A 14482-nucleotide genomic window follows, 5' to 3' on the forward strand; every position below is an offset into this window, starting at 1 on the left:
ATCATGAGTCCTTTGGAGTTGTCTTATAACCTTGCGTCACTGAGAGGAGCCCAGTCTATCGAAGTCAGTCATCACAGATACAATGTGTCTGTGATTGTGTACAAAGTTCTCCTGGTTCTGCTCTTCTCGCTCAGCATCCGTTTATATACGTCTCTCCAGGTTATTATGAAGTCTGTCTGCTCCTCTTTTCTTATAGCATAATAGCATTCCATTTACATTCATATACCACAACTTGTTTAGCCATTCCCCAATTGATGGGATCCCTTTTATTTCCAATTTTTTGCCACCAGGTCCTTCATTTTCAAAGGAAATTTATTACATAGAAGGTGGTAAATATCTGGTCTCCATCTCTACTATAGACAAAAGAGTTTAGGATGAAGCCTAAGTTTAGGTTAGATATAAGGTGGAATTTCCTGACAGGGATGGAAGGGATATGTTTCCAAGGGTGGTCATAGACTTTTATTCTCAGGTCAGTTCTGGAAGCAGAGTAGCTTCTCTTCTATGGATGCTGTCTTAGGGCATGAAGGGAGGCAGCCTGGTATAATGAAAGAGATAGGTTCAAATTCCAGCTTTTCCACTTACTCCCCAAGTGCCAGTAATCTCTCTTCCTGAGTTTCTTCATTTGGAAATTGAAGAAGTTGGACCAGATGAACGACAGAGCCCCTTCTGTCTCTATAACTATGCTAGTAAAGCTGTAGGGATATGGACCAGATGATCTGTGGTTAAGGTGATAGTTTCAGAATAATGTTTCCATTTGAATCCATTTTGAGGTCTGTCAGATGTTTCATACCATCTTCCCTTTTTACCCTTGTCTTCTCTCTCTGACTCCTATTCTACTTTAATTTAACAAACGTATTCAACAAATCCTATGTGAAAGATACTTTGTTGCTACACAAAGACAAATTGAACACTCCCTGCCCTCAAAAAACTTATATTCCAATGGGAATATTTAAGCTCTTTTCTTCCCACTTGTCTCTTTATTATCCAAAGCCCAATGTGGAAGATGATAGAAAATACGTTGAGGATTAGATGAGATTAGTATTGGGGGTCCCTTTTTTCTTCCCACTTCTCAATGTCTGCCCCCAGCATGTTGGGTTGATGCCTAGGGTGCCAGGCTCAGACATAAAGCTGTCTCTCCAGTGGGAATGAAATGAATTGGCTTCTGTAGGAGAGGCTGGTTCTCATATAATTGTGATTACACTGGATAAGGAGTAGTATGGGAATTAAGGTGAGCAAATAAGGCTTTAAGATTATGTCAAGAACAGATAGAAGAGAAAGACAGAAGGCAGTCAGAGAACAATAGTAAAGACTAGTATATCTCCCACTGAAATCCAGGGGCAAGCTTGGCACTCACTATAAAAAATGTAAGCATTCTCTACTCCAATCAACATCTAGAAAATATGGGAACATTTTACAGCTGAGAGAGCTGAGGCATATAGAGGTTAAATGACTTGTCCAGGGCTACGTGGCTAGTATCTGGAACTGAATCTGAATTCAGGTCTTTCTGACTCCAGGTTCAGCTCTCTATCGACCTCACCACCTGGATGCCTCTTTACCTCTTTGGTTGTTTCCTGATCTATACAATTAGGGAGATTAGACCAGATGAATTTTGAAGGCCTCTTCCAGCTCTAAACCTATGATCTAATCAACAAGCATTCATTAAGTACCTACTATCTGTCAGATTCTCTGCTGGGCACTGGAGACACAAAGAAAAAAAAAAAGAAATAGTCTTATGAGCCTATGATCTAGTCTGATCCTTTCATTTTGCAGATGAGGGAACTGAGAACCTCAGAAGTAACAGGACTTTCCCATTGTCACACTATGAATAAATGACAGAGCCCATGATTCCTCACTCCCAGATCAGTGTTTTTTCTACTAAATGTATAACATAACCTTGTAGCTAGCTAACCCCTTGCCTTATTAGCTTGGGCTGAGTAATAAGAAGTGAAACAAACAAACAAACGAAAAAGAAATAGTAAAACGAGGAGTAAGTGCATGGGAGGGGCACTACACTTGCGGAAGTCATTTGACCCCTGTGTTCAGGAACTTATCCAGAAAAGGGAGGGATGGGGGCACCAGCACCTGCCTGTTCTTCGTCATAGCACTATTGTGAGGATCAAATGAGATAATGGATGTGAAAGGGTTTTGTAACTATTAATCACTATATAAATATGCGCTATTATTATTTACATAAGGCAAGCATTAAGAATCCTAACTTGTTTGGCTTCCCTTGGTGTCTCTACTTCGCAGGGAAGTTTTGCAGGTTTGGTGGGTTGGTTGGGGACCCATGATTTCCTTGGTATAGAAAACTTCTGGGAAATGAATTCCTTCTGTCACTGCAGATCTCCATTTGTTTCATAAGTTGTAGTCCTAGAAAGCTGCCTGGGACAATGAGAAGACAGGGATTTGGCCAGAGGGGCACAGTCAACATGTGTCAGGTGGAGGAATTTAACCCAGCTCTTTCTAATTCTTAGACTTGCTGTCTTTCTCCTAAACCATGCTCCCTCTCTTTCACAAGGACATGCAGACCATTAAAAGCAACCATAAAAAGGGATGAGTCTATTTTTCCTCTATCTCTTTTATTTGTTGCAATCTCTCTCTTCTAACCCTAGTTAGGCCCTCATCACCTCTCATCTGGACTATTGCAATAGCTTTCTAATTGGTTTCAGCTACCAAACTGATTTTGTTAAAGTATAGGTCTGATTAGGTCACTCCTCTGCCCAAGAAATTCCAGTGACTCTCTGTCACTTTTAGGATCAAAATGCCATCCCCTCCATCTGACATTTAAAGCCATTTACAATCAAGTCTTTCCAAAAATATTAGGCATTACTCCCTTCATGTGCTTTACAATCTAGCCCAGAGATTCCCAGACTTATTTGACCTACTACCCCCTTTTCAAAAAAAAAATTATTCAGCACCCCCCCTGAAATCTGCTTTCTTTAACCCTTTAATGGTATTTTTGAAATTTGCTTCATTTCAAAAAATAGAATTTATTTAAAATGATGCATGCTAAATTCAATAATTTATCGTAAATGTGTGGGGTTTTTCCTGCACTGAAATTTTGATGATGCAATGTTGGGTCATGTAACCATATAGTATTGTATTATAAACAAGTCATTACATGCACATATTCCTGCTGATGCATGCTGGACTTCCTGACATTGAGTGACACTCTCACCAGCCAACACTTGCTTGTTAAGACCCGTGGTATGAACTTGACCACTGATGGGTTATAACTTGCATTTTGTGTGTTTATTTGGAAAATAATGTAATCGCTACAACTTTAACTCAGTTAAACAACAGATGAAGCATATATGAAAGGTTTTTCAAAATTTTGTCTTCTCTTTTTTCCTAATGCTTTCATTGCCCCTTATTTTTATTCAACACCCCCTCTAATTGCACCAGTAGTAACTGCCCCCCCTGGATCGTTCCAGTACCCCCAGGAAGCAGCATTGCCCACTTAGGGAATCTATGGCTAGCCAAACTAAGCTGCTTGCCGCCGCATCCATGTTGCCATTCCATCCGCCAACTCTAGGCCTTTGCACATGCTGTCCCTTAGACATTGCCTGGAATGTACTCCCTTCTCACCAGTCTCTCAGAATTCCCTAACCTCTTTCACTGTTCAGCCCAAGTGCCACTACTATATGAGGCCTAACCTGATTTCTACCCCACCTCCAAGCTACTTTTGCCTTCCCCCCCTCCAAAAAATAATACAATGAAATTACTTTACAGATATTTTGTATTCACTTATATGCTTATATAGTGTTTCTCTGATATCCTTAAGGGCAAATTCTCTGCCTTTTTTTGTCCTATCTTCAGCACTTAGAAAATGCCTAGTCAGCATTTACACGCTTATTCACTGAGTGAATTGCAAGAAATTTTTCACATTTAAGCTGATTCTCAGCCATTCAGGGACTGGTCATTCAGTCTGTAAGGTATCTAAAGCCTTTTGCTTTTCTATTTTGTTCCTGACTTTCTGGATCATGGTGTCCCCTTCAGAAAAGTGGAGATAGCAATCTTCAGAAAACATAGTTAAATAGATCATATATTAACTATAAGATATCTACAGATATCTTTAGAATTATCTCGCCCCCAGGTGAGGGGGAGTGGGGGGTAGGGGAGGAGGCAGGCATGAGTTGGGGAGGGTGTTTCATTGTTCAGCACTGGGCTTTGCTTACATTTGAGCACTAACTGTACTGCAAAGGACAAATCTGCCTCCCCAAATGAAAATTCCATTTTGATAACCTACAAGCAAAGTCCTCATCCTCAAACCTTGATTTGTAGTAAGAAAAGTCAAATGTGTGCAGAACCCGGGCCACCTCCTCAATCTTATACAATCATCTGAGGGTTCACACCAAAGAAGACGAAGGCCAAGAGGGTCCCTGTTTGGGACTATACATACAATCTATGAAGTTTGTCCCTATACCACAAAGTTAGATATCCTTCAACCTACAGATCTCATTTGGCCAACAGGAGAACAAGGAAACAAAAACAGCCCCAGCAATACTCTGGGCCACCTTCCCAGGCAGGTCCAACAGGGTTTGGATGCTGGATTTTGGCCAAATGAATTGAGTGTGCATTTTGATCTATCTTTTCTGTGGCCATTTAAATGTTTTAGCGTTTTCCTTTAGACCTGATGGTGACATTTTTTTCCCTTAGTTGGGATGGATGTGAAAGGTAGAAAGGGAGTTCTAAACCTTCTGTGATAGAGGAGGATTTACTTCCAAAGCTTTCTTCAGGCATGTACTATATGGAAAACTACAAGGCAGGCTCATTAGGAACCTCTCCATACTATGCAAGGTAGTCTGTGCATATAAAGTGGGAAGGGAAGACAGGGTGTCTCTGTGTCACCAGTGACACTTTGTTTCATCTTATCGTGACACAAATAAGATTAAGAGGTAAGAAGGAATGACCTTGCCTAAAACTTGTACACATCTAAACATTTGTGGCTATCTATCAGCTCCCAAGAATTAAGCTGACTGCTGGTCTCTTTTTACCATTTGTCCTGCATTCCTAGAAATCTTACATCTTTTGTAATATTCAGTGATGCCGCAAAATATACTCAGTGGTGTTCCAAGGTAGTGTTTCCTAACAGTTTCCAGTCAGTGGTAGATTTTTTGTGAACCTTTACACAGAGAATCAGTCCAGCATCATTAAGTTTCTGCTGATGAGATTGTATCTGCTTATGGAACCTAAAACTAATTTCTGTCATGCTTAAATGAGTTAATGCTGCCCTGTCACATGTTAGGAAGCCTTTCTAAGACCTGCAGTCACTGACTGGTCTATTAGGTCAGTCAACAGGCATTTATTAATCACTTACTTTGTGCTGGGCATGGTGCTGAAAATACAAAGAAAAGACAAAAGCAAGCCCTGCTCTCAAGAAGTGTGCATTCTAATGGTAGTGACAACATGTAAATCACCAGATACATAAAAGATATATGCAGAGTAGATGAAAAGAATTCTGACAGGGTAGGGCACTGGCAACTGGAGGGACTAGGAAAGACCTTGCAGAAAGTGGGACTTGAGCTAAAACTTGAAGGAAGCCAGGGAAACAGGCAGAGATGAAGGGGCAAAGCAAAGCATTCCAGGCCATGAAAAAGCACTGATGGAACATGGATTATAGTGTTCAAGGAACTGAAAATAGACTATTGTAGCTGGATTGTGGGGTATGTGGGACATAAAGTATTTACAAAATACCAACATGATAGGTTCATAAGATTTATATCTGATTTATTTGACTATGCATATTTGTGGCAAGGGACATGGTTCTCTGTTTTTCTTTTAAGTTGGAGGGGTGGAAGGGAAAGAAAAGAAATGCTTGTTAGCTGAAAAATTAAAAAATTTAAATTTTTTTTTAAAAGAGAGGATTCATAGCTAGAAGGGCTTGTGGATATCATTTAATCCAACCCCTTCATCTCACAGATTGAGGAAACTGAGGCCCCAAGAGATTAAATTATTTGTTCCTGGTCATGTTTAGTAATTATTAGAGCCAGGGTTTTAGAAAGAGCAAATAGTTGGTTTTCAAAACTCAGTCTTTATTTTTTGAGCTGGTTTTATTTTCTATGGTTTGGGAAATTTCATTTCAATACATGAAATGGGCTAGATGGTCTGTCTCCCTCCCATACTTGATGATTATCATGGTTTTTGTCTCTGATAAAGTCCAGTGAAGTCTCTATTATAGGCTTCAGTTTGGAAACCAACTGCAATAATTTTGATGTGATTGGCTGGCCCCGTGCTGGCCCCTCCTGGGCATAGGGGGACTCCAGACATCAGGGTACTCTCACAGAAGCCAACTGCACAATGCCCTCCAATTGCAATGGTTAAATCTCTAGGCTCCCAAAATGCACTAGATTACATTAGAATATGAAGATCTGGGTTCTAAGACTGACTGCCACTAACTAGCCTTAGTTCCTTTATCTGTAAAATGGGTAGATGGGGATGGCTAATTTCTGAGTCTTTTCCTAGTCATGTAATTCAATGAGTTTGTCTTCCCTTGGGAGTCTAAAAAACAGTACTCAAAGATTCTCATTCTGGATTTTTTCTGTAGGTATATGTTGTAATGGTCTCTAACATTATAGAGAAAATATTAGAAGAGGAGTCAGACCTGGATTCAAGTCTTAGCTCTAGTGCTTACTTAGTGACCTTGTGTAAGTCATATGCTCTCTCTCATCCTCAGGGTCCTCACTGTAAAATGAAGGGCTTGAATGGACCTCTAAGTTCCCTTAAAAGGATATTGGGAATATTGTACGTATTGTCAGACACAGTTGATGTGTTCGATGGTTTTGCCAAACTTTTTTTCCTTTATCTTTCTTTTTCATTCTTTGCTATATAAATTGGGTAGAGGAGGGAGGAGAGGCATATTCAGAAATGAAGGTAATGGTAAAAACAAAGGATGTTAATCAAAGCAAGAGAAATAATGGGAAATAAATAAATGGGAAGCCCTGCCAGTGAATTTTACCATCAATGTCTACAGCTAGAGCAGAAAGACTCCCACCTTCTCTTCAAAAGGTCCTTACTACTGTCAGGTAGGAAATGATACCTGCCTCAGTGGTGAGAGTTTCACACCCATTGCTTCTTCAAATATAGAGTAGATCAGCAAACAAATCAGGATGGCTGCTCATTCAGTTACTGATGACAAAACATTCCGACTTGCAGATTTCATTGCCTTGGGGGATAGGGGAACTTCCTAGAGAGGAGTCTTTTCTCCCTTAGATCACATCCTTATGCTTTATGTTGCTGAATCAATGAAGGATGTCACATGTTGTAAATAACTAGGAAATTTCACATCATTGTCATCAAGGGTAACTGCGGTAGCATCATTGTTATCAGAGCCCCAACCTGTGATGGAAGTGGGTGGTTTCTTGTAAAGAAGAAGTATCTGGAATTAATATATTGGGACACAAGAATTAAATAGTGCTAAAATAAAAAGTCACGTTTAGTCCTTGACAAACAAATTCTAAAAGAGTGTCACTTCTAATACCTCATGATAAAAACCTCCCATTTAATCTGGTACCCATTATCCATGCTAGTTGTGCTTATAGAGAAAAGAATTCTGGACTAGTAGTCCCAAGAACAGAGTTCAAATCTCAACTTTGCTGGTTACAGCCATGTGACCTTATGCTGATCATTTTACTTCTCTTGTCCTCAGTTTCCTCAGTTACAAAATAAGGGGACTGGAATATCACAGAATGACAGAATTTGAGAATTGGAATGGATCTCAGTGACCATCCAGTCTAACCTGTACACAGAATGATTTCCCCACTATAATATACCTAATAAGTGACCAACTAAAGAAAACAGCTAGATGGTAGACTAGATAGAGAGCTGTACTTATAGTTAGGAAAGGCTAAATTTAAATTCTGTTGTAGATACTTATTAGCTGATCCTGGGAAAACTTGCCAACCTTTAACCTCTTAGACTCAGTTTCCTCATCTGTAAAATGGAAATAGTAATAGTACCTAGTCTATTGTGAGAATCACGTGAGATAACATATATAAAGAGTTTTTCAAACCTTAAGGAATTTCATAATGCTGTTTGTATAATTTATTATTATTCTTTCCAGTTCTAAATTCTGTGATCCTCAGATAACCTTGTCTTAGTTATCTCCATCCTTTTATGGATCTCCTCCCTGCCCATGGCCCCACATGTGGGTGAGGCTGTAATTATTTCTGAATGGAAACAGAACATGTTCATAACTTCTTTGTAAAATAGTCCAGAACTGAGACAGCTGTACATAGCCCTGCCATGAAGGGGGAAGACCAGAAGGTGGCAGCACCAAATGAACACAAATGTGTGCATCTTGGCATATGAAATAGTGGAAAGAACACTGAATTTGTAGTAAGAAGGCCTGGGCTTGAGTCCCACTTCTGTCACTTTCTTACGATGTGACCTTGGGTAAGTTACTTAACCTCTCTGATGATGATGATGATGAAGATGAAGATAACTAGCATTTATATTGTACTTTGAGGTTTGCAAAGTGATTTGCAAATATTACCTCATTTTATCCTCACAGCAACCCTGAGAAGTGGCTACTGTGATAATCTCTATTTCGTAGATTCAGAAATGGAGGCAGACAAAGGTTAAGTGACTAGCCTAGGGTCACACAGCTAGGAAATATCTGAGATTGGATTTTAATTCAGATCTCCCTGACCCTAGGTCCAGCTGTGCCACCTACTTAGTGGCCTGTGAGCTTTAGCTACTTCATCTGTGACATGGGGATAATAATATATCTCACAGGGATTCTTCTGAGGATTCAACAAGATAAAGTGCAGGGTGTCCCCAAAGTCTCAGCACCTGCTATGTACCACACTAAGCACTTACAAATATCTCATTTCATCCTCATAACCCACTTTACATATGAGGAAACTGAGGCAGTTAAGGTTGCCCAAAAACATACAGATAAGAAGTATCTGAGGAGGGATTTGAACTCAGGTCTTCCTAAGTCCAGGCCCAGCATTATATCTACTGTGCCACCTTACTGCCTGCTTTGGAAGACCATGCAAAAGAAACAAAGCTAGCCTTCTTTCTCTTTACTCCAAATTTTGTGACACCCATTTTGAAGAGGTCATAAAGGACCAATGGTATAATCTAGTCTGCTCACCTAACAGTTTCCCAACTAGAATGTGATCTGGCAGTTTCTGTTGGCCAACAGGCAGTCATGAGATTTGAGTTCTCTTTCAGTGTTTGCCTCTGACTCACTGTGTGACTCTGGGCAAGTCACTTGGATCCTAATTTTCCCTATCTGTGAAACAGGGATAATTATACCCTCACCTACCCACTTTTAAAAGGATGCTATGAGAATGAGTGAGATCATGTCTATAAAGTGATCTCATATCTTTTGGAGAAACGTTGAAACCCTGATTAACAGAAACCTTCAATTAAACAGAATTTTTTCTGAGCTCTGATTTTAGAGGAAAGGGGTTTGGTTTATTTATTTATTTATTTGTTTGCATGGGGAGGAAGAAGATAGGACTAAGGAATAGAGGAAAGTTTATCATCATTATTAATGATGATGATGGTAATAACTAGCATTGATATACTTTCAAATTTGCAAAACTCTTTACAAATCTTCTACCCCAAAAGTCTTGGGGGTAATTTTAAATACTAAAACTTAAAGTTGCCCATTAAAACTTAAAACTTCTCCAAGACGTTTAGGACATCCTTTATTATCACAGTAGATCTTCAAAACAACCCTGCGTGGTAGGTACTATTTTAATACTCATTTTCTGGATTAGGAAACTGAGGCAGACAGAGGTTAAGTGACTTGCCGAAGTCACACATTTAGTAAGTGTCTAAGGCTGGATTTGAATCTGGGTCTTCCTGATTCTAGCATACTATTCATCATGCCCCCTAGGGAGGAAAACAGAGATGTGTCTAAGTTTATAAAAGAAATTTTATTTTGAACTATTAGACTAGGTGGCCATGGACATCCTTTCTCACACTGAAATTCTAAGATTCTGTCATTCTTTGACTCTATATTTGGGATACATCTTGAATTCAGCCTAATGGTCTATGCCTTCTCCAATCCTAATACAATACTATACATGTCATTGAGGTTCAGGACCTCAGGTCATTGTCTGAGCCCTATAAGATTCTCACTTGTGAAATTATTTCTTTTAGGATTGAGAGCAGGAAGGAACTTTAAGAATTATGTAGTCTACATTTTCTTACGGATGAGGAGACCAAAGTCCATAGGTGAAGTAATCTGCCTAATCCAAAGCACATGCAGAGTAGAGTTCCAATTCAGGAGCTCAGACCCAAGCCCTCTGGGTTCAAATCCAATGTATTTTACAGAGATTCAGTAAAAACAAATTCCTTCTTAACCACAAGCTGTCCCAATTCAGACAATAGAACTAAAACATTTTAGAAAATTTTTCATTAAATCAGATTATAGATTAGGAGCTGGAAGGGAACTCAGAGGTCATCTAGGTCAACTCCCTAATTTTTCAGATGAGAAACCTAAGAGATATTAAGGGATTTGCCCAAGGTCACACAGATAGTGTCAATGTTGAAATGCAAACTCAAGTCTTCTGACTCCAAATCCCTGACTCTTTCCTTAGTCAACAAGCATTTTTTTCAGAATATACTTCCACAATAGTCATGTTGTGAAAGAAGAAACAGAATAAAAGGAAAAAAACAGCAAAAAAATTGAGAATAGTAGAGTGCTTGCCCCAGAGTCAGGAGGACCTGAGTTTGGATCCGGCCTCAGGCACTTCACACACACACACACACACACACACACACACACACACACACACAACCTAGCCACGTGACCTTTGGCAAGTTACTTAACCTCAATTGCCCTCCAAAAAGCAAAAGAAAAAAAAATCAAGAATAATATGCTTTGATCTGCATTCAGACTCCATTTTCTCTGGAAGTGGATAGCATTTTCCATAACGAATCTTTTGGAATTGTCTTGGATCATTGTACTGCTGAAAAGAACTAAGTCAGTCATAGGTGACCATTACATATAATGTTCTCCTGGTTCTGCTCACTTCACTCTGCATCAATTCACATAAGTCTTTCCAGGTTTTTCTGAAATCCACCTGCTCATCATTTCTTACAGCACAATAGTATCCCATTACAGTATTCATATACCATAACTTATTCAGCCATTCCCTCCAATTGATGGATTATTGTAAGGATGAAATGAGATGTTTGTAAAGTGCTTACCACGGTGCCTGACACATAGTTGACACCATATAAATGCTTTTTCCCTCTCTCCTCTAATGTGATGCCCTCTTTTTGTAAAAGGCAGAGCTTATCAAAGGTAAGGTTTGAAAATTTTATCTCTTATTCTTACTGTTGCCTAGAGGCTTTGAGCTTTCACATAACATGTGATAACTCATCCCAAAACAAATAGTAGGCAATGGAAAACAGAATTTTCTGGCATTACGATAGGTATACAGGTAGTTCTATCCAAAAACACCTATTTATGCTATGCAGATAAAGCAAGAAAACCACAGAGTTTTCATGTCCTTAGGGGCACAAAACTCCCAAACTTTGTAGGTGATACATCTTTAAAAAGTAGCGCAGTTTTATACATGTTAAGTAGTTAAGAAATACCTCAATACTATAATCATAGTGGTCCCATTAGGATGCTAGTGCTGCTGCTCAGCCTGCTGAATCCTGGATGGGAACAGGCTGCAACTGAAGGCCAGTGGCCATGGCCAAAGGCTCCCACTGCACCAGAAGATACATTATAAATATGATGATTTACCTTGACAATGATTTGGAGCTTCTTTTGAAAGCAGGTGGAAGAGCTGTAGCTTGTGAGTTATTGGGAAGTGGTGTGGTTTTCTGCCCTCTTCCTGTTTCTCAAGAAACTTGAAATTCACATAATAATACAAAAATTCTGTAATGTTTGTTGGAAAAAATTCATATTTTTGATGCACATTGGAGCAGAACTGGTTGTAATTATAAAGAGTAATGTTAAAGAATGAGAGATTGTCCACAATAAGGCAGAGAGAGCTGGCCCCTACCTCATGCTGTCTGTTTCACCCAAAGGTCTGGACTTCTGGTTTTTAGTTTTCTTTGGCCATTCTTCGTAGCCTTAGCTCTTAGTATAGTGTCTGGCAAGTAGTAATCCACGTGTGTATGGAGATGAAGGAGTGGGTCAGAAATGTACAGGATCTCCAGATTTTCTCCATCACCACAAAGTTAACGTAGAGCCACAGAAATTAAGTGGTAAAGTAGTTGTCTTCCTAGCATAGTTTGAGAGGACCTCAGGAAAGACACAACCTCCAGGGGTTATATAAGTATTCGACACTATCATTATTCAGGCAATTCTCAAGACTTTTTTTTCTTTTTTGCTATTTGGAGGGGGGAAGGCTGAGCAATTGGGGTTAAGTGACTTGCCCAAGGTCATGCGGCTAGTAAGTGTTAAGTGTCTGAGGCCAGATACCTGGCCACCCCAACTCTCAAGACTTCTAAGCAGTAGAGTACTACAGATCTGTATTAATAGAGGGACTTTCCTTACTGGAAGATCATTAATTACACCAATAAAATCATCCAGTTCTAGTTCAAAAATATTCAAGAGAGCCTTTCGTAGGGCCCATCAACACAACGCACACTTGGCACTGCCTACTTTGTCTACCCCAAGAGTCAATATAAGAACTATCTACATGGATGATAATTTTGTATCATTTGTAAAACTATAATTAAAGAAGTCCACTGTCTAATGTCCCTTTTGGTAAAGTAATGTGACAAAATTTTGCTTGTTTAGTACTAGGAAAATATCTGTGTTTGATCACTGCTTTCTTAGATCTTAAAATGAAAAGTACATTTCACTACATTTCTTTTTGCCCAAAGATCTTAGAGCCAAATTCACCACCTAGTTTATAGTAACCAGCTCATCTCAAGAGCCTAGAAGTTTCTAATCTGTCTTGTTTGCTTCCTTTCTTTTGTTACCTTAGTTCTATGTTTCTTACCTTAATTCTATATTATTATAGATAAAATAATAACATATCTATAATAATATATAATATCATATATTATATATTACCTTGTTATATTTATTTTTTTAACATCCTCACTTCCTTTTGTATGTCAGCAGTGTACATTCCTAAAAATGCTAATGTATCAATATAAAATTAAAATAGAAAAATAAATTAACATACTCCAAAAATGACCTGGTAGCTTTTTGTAACCATTGCTTAGTCATTATGAACTGAATGATCTTTTGGTTTCTCAACTTGGCATTCAAGGACTCCCACAATTTATTCTAGCCTTAACCTGCCTTTCCAGCCTTATAATCTCCTTAAGATAGTTGACATTCCATACCCTTTACCATTTCCCATAGTCATCCAGTCCTTTCCTACCTCCAAGTCTTTGTTCAGACCTAAGAGATATATCCACTCCACCCTTCTCTTTAACTTCCTCATCTCTGCCTGTAGAAATCCTTTCCCTCCTTCAGGGCTCAGTTCAGAGTACCTCTTTAATACAGCCTTCCTAGACCCTCTCATTAGTCTGAATGGGGTGTTGGGAGTGAATAAGCTTCCCTTTCTTAAATTTCTCATAGCACTCAGTAATTTCTGCCCCATGCTTAGAACATTCTACTCTGGATTATAATTATTTGTAATCTGTTTTATCTCCCCAATAGCTAGTACCTTTGAGGGGGAACCTTGTATCTTTTCTAGAACCTATGACAGTGCTTTGTACAGAGTAGGTCTTGGGGGGGGGGAGGGAGGGGAAGAAAATTTGAAACTCAAAATTATATGGAAGTGAATGTTGAAAATGAAAACTAAATTAATTAATTTTTTTTTTAAATAATGACAAAAAAGCATTCTCCTGGACTGTCTGCCCCATTTACTATTTTGACAAGAGCCACAAAGAAACCAGGTCCGGAAAAGAGCACAGGTCCCCCGTCTCTGAGACTCCTAGACTAGACCAAGCTATCTTTTTAGAGTCCAAAAAGCATGGTAGCAAAGAACTGGAAAAACAAAGTGGGTGTCTATTGATTGCAGAAAGAATAGTTGGACAAACTGTGGATATGAATGTAAAGGAATATCATACAACAAGAAATGCTAAATATGAGGAATTTAATGAAGCATGATGAAATTCATATCAGCTGATGCCTAGCGAAAGAAGTGGAATTGAAAGAAACAGTATGCACTGTGACTTCCAACCATATAGAGGAAAAGGTCCCTAAAAAGGAGCTGGACCTTGAGTTAATTGAAAACCTAACAACGATCCCAAAGAACAGACAATGAAACAGATCTTCCTTTCTATAGAGAGGTGGGAGACATCTATGGCAAAATGTTGCATACATTGTCAGAAATGGTCATTATGGTTTTTTTTTATTTATAAAATAAATAAAATGTATGGAATAAATTCTTAGTTTCGAGAAGATTCCTTTACAATGGTAGGAAGTATGTGCAGAAATGACTGCTATGTAAAGGAAAAAGGTAGTGGTGGTGGTGGTGGTGGTAGTAATAGTCATAGTAGTAACAGTGTTCTGAGATCCTTTACAGAGTGCTTATGC

At 38.9% G+C, this 14482-nt stretch overlaps 1 protein-coding gene across 2 annotated transcripts in view; it reads left to right on the plus strand.

Moving 5' to 3' along the window:
• Window positions 1–14482, plus strand: part of SCNN1B (sodium channel epithelial 1 subunit beta) — a 101747-nt gene that overhangs the window by 46316 nt on the left and 40949 nt on the right. The window lies entirely within an intron of this gene.

This window comes from Petaurus breviceps, unplaced genomic scaffold, assembly GCF_028583685.1.
Source record: "Petaurus breviceps papuanus isolate PSGF00001 unplaced genomic scaffold, PetGlider_PUasm1.0 120, whole genome shotgun sequence".
NCBI classification, from domain to species: Eukaryota; Metazoa; Chordata; class Mammalia; order Diprotodontia; family Petauridae; genus Petaurus; species Petaurus breviceps.